The sequence below is a fragment of the Montipora foliosa genome, chromosome 1 (assembly GCF_036669935.1).
Source record: "Montipora foliosa isolate CH-2021 chromosome 1, ASM3666993v2, whole genome shotgun sequence".
Classification (NCBI taxonomy): domain Eukaryota; kingdom Metazoa; phylum Cnidaria; class Anthozoa; order Scleractinia; family Acroporidae; genus Montipora; species Montipora foliosa.
The window spans coordinates 13730503-13733002 of NC_090869.1; positions in this window are offsets into that span (position 1 = coordinate 13730503).

Below are 2500 nucleotides of genomic sequence, written 5' to 3' on the forward strand. Positions count from 1 at the left end.
AGAACATCTATTGTCACTTTTTTCTCCTGATGCTGCTGTTGATGGGGTTCACGTTTGCCCTGGCGTAAAGCTGGTTTTGAAGAGCTGGTTGCATGCCTCTTGGTCCTGTTTTTTGAAGTGTTATTCGAACTATGCCCATGCTCTCCTACGTATTCGGAAAGCGTACTACGTAGTCCTTGCTTAAAGTCCCTAATGACTTTGCTTCCATTCAAGAAAATAATTGCGTCTCTGATAAGGAATGTTTGTCCTGGTTCCGGAACTCCGGCTTCTCCTTTGTGGCTTCACCCGGAACTAATTAGTCCTGTGGTGTGATTGTCCTTTTTCGCCCTTGCTTCTTCCTTGCATGTCAGGTCTTGGCCTGACTCCTCTGGTCGTTCTCTCATGGTCGAATTTAAATGTTCTGATTTCGTTTTGCGCGTTTGGTCTCTATACGCCACTAGTCATAACCCTGATAGGGATGAGTTCTTTGCCCAATGTTCTGATTTAGTTGAACCGTTTATCCCTAGGCTGACCTGTTTTCTGGTAGTCTCGTTGACCCTGTGGCCCAGGATGAGCTACTTTCACACCTTTGGTCCTCGTTGCCTTCCGATTCCTGTGATGCTTGCGAGGGCCTTTTTACTGTAGGGGAGTGTTTTGCTGCCCTTCAGAGGATGGCTCTCGGTAGTGATGGTCTCCCAATGGAGTTTTATTTGCGTTTCTGGGAGGTCCTTGGCCGTGATCTCGTTGAGATGTTGAAGTCCTCCTATCATTCTGGCTCGCTGTCCCTCTCTCAGCGTCGTGGCGTCATCCGGCTCTCTTTCTCATAAAAAAGGTGATCGCCTTGATGCCAAGAATCAGCGGCCCATATCAATTCTAATGTACTACAAGATCTCCTCAAGTACTTTTGCGGGCCGTCTCCTCAAAGTCATACATTGATTGTTGGTCGAGACCAGACTTGCAGCGTGCGTGGTCGCTTCATCGGGGAGAACGTTGCTTTCTTGCGTGATGTGGTGGATTTTTTCTGATCATCCTAGTCTTATCCTTTCTCTTGATCTGGAAAAGGCATTTGAACGGGCTGACTGGGCTTCGGTCCTTTCTTCTGCCGTTGGGTCAAGGTTATTTTATCACGATGCTTGTAGTGCTGTCAATGTCAATGGTTATCTCTCTCTTTTCTTTTCCTAGTCCCGCGGTGTATGCCAGGGATGTCCCCTTTCTCCTCTTCTTTACGTTTTGGTTGTTGAAGTTGTTACTTGTAATGTTCGTGCTCATCCTTCTATTTCTGGTTTTGTTCTTCCTGGTTCCTCTTTTCTTCTGCCTGTTATCTCTGTCTATGCAGACGACACTTCCCTTGTGATTTCTACGTGTCAACCTGGCTATTTCTGCTGTCTTCGACGTCTATTGTCATTATGAGAAGGGCTCTGGCGCTAGGCTAAACTTGTCCAAGTGTGAGGGCTTTTGGCTTGGTTCATGGTCCGGGAGGTCCGACTGTCCCGTTGGTATTTCGCTGTCCTCCGTCAAGATTACAGTTCTCGGTGTTTTTCGTGGTCCCGGTGACCTTGCCGAAACTAACTGGAGGCTCCCTCATTACCGCTGTCACAAATGTGCTCAATTCCTGGCGCCAGCGGACTCTCTCTTACAGTGACAGGGCTCTTGTAGTTAACGGCCTGGCGTTGTCCCGCGTCTGGTACTTGGCTCCGCTTATCCATGTTCCTCGCTGGATTGTCACTGAGCTCAACACTCCGGTATTTAAGTTCTTTTTTACTGGGGTGGCAAACCGGATCTTGTCGCTCGTTAAGTTGTTGCCCAGCCGCCTTGTCTTGGTGATTTCTCCATTGTTAATTTTTAAAGTAAGGTTTGTAGGTTTCTGTGGTTCTCCGTCGTCGGGGGTCTATCTTTTGATTTTTTTGGCTCTCATCCTGCTTTTATGCCTCCCCCTATGTTGGGTTTCCAATTCCCTCTCGTTTTTCGTCTGCATTCTGGCCCCCTTTTTATGTTACTTTTTTAGATGCTTGGCGTGCTTTTTCTTCTCTTGTTGACATTGGGTCGGGGGTTGATTTTCGGCCTATTTCTTCTTTGTCTACTAAATCCGCCTATCTGTACCTTTCTTTTGCTTGTTTTTGTGGTCATCGTGTTGAGTCTCTCGAGCATTTGTTCTTTTTCTGTCCTTTGGCTTCTAGGGCCTTTTACTGGGTCCAGTCTCTCATGTGTCACGTCTCTCCTGTTTGTCCTCCTGTTCTTTCCCGTCATGTTTTGTTTGGTTTTTCAGATGATGAGACTCGTGCTGTCCCAAGGCTTTTTTTAAAAATCTCATCAACGTCTGTAAGTTCATCATTTGAATCTCTCGCAATGACTTTCGCTTTCATAGTGTTCAGCCTTCGTTTTTTCATGAGTTGTTGAGTCTGTAAAGTCTCGTGTCAGCTTTTACTTGCTCTTTTATTTTCGTCGCTTTCGTTCCGCTCGTCGTCGCCATTTCTTTATTCGTCAGTGGGGTGCTCGTGGTGTTCATGCTTCTTTGGTGGAT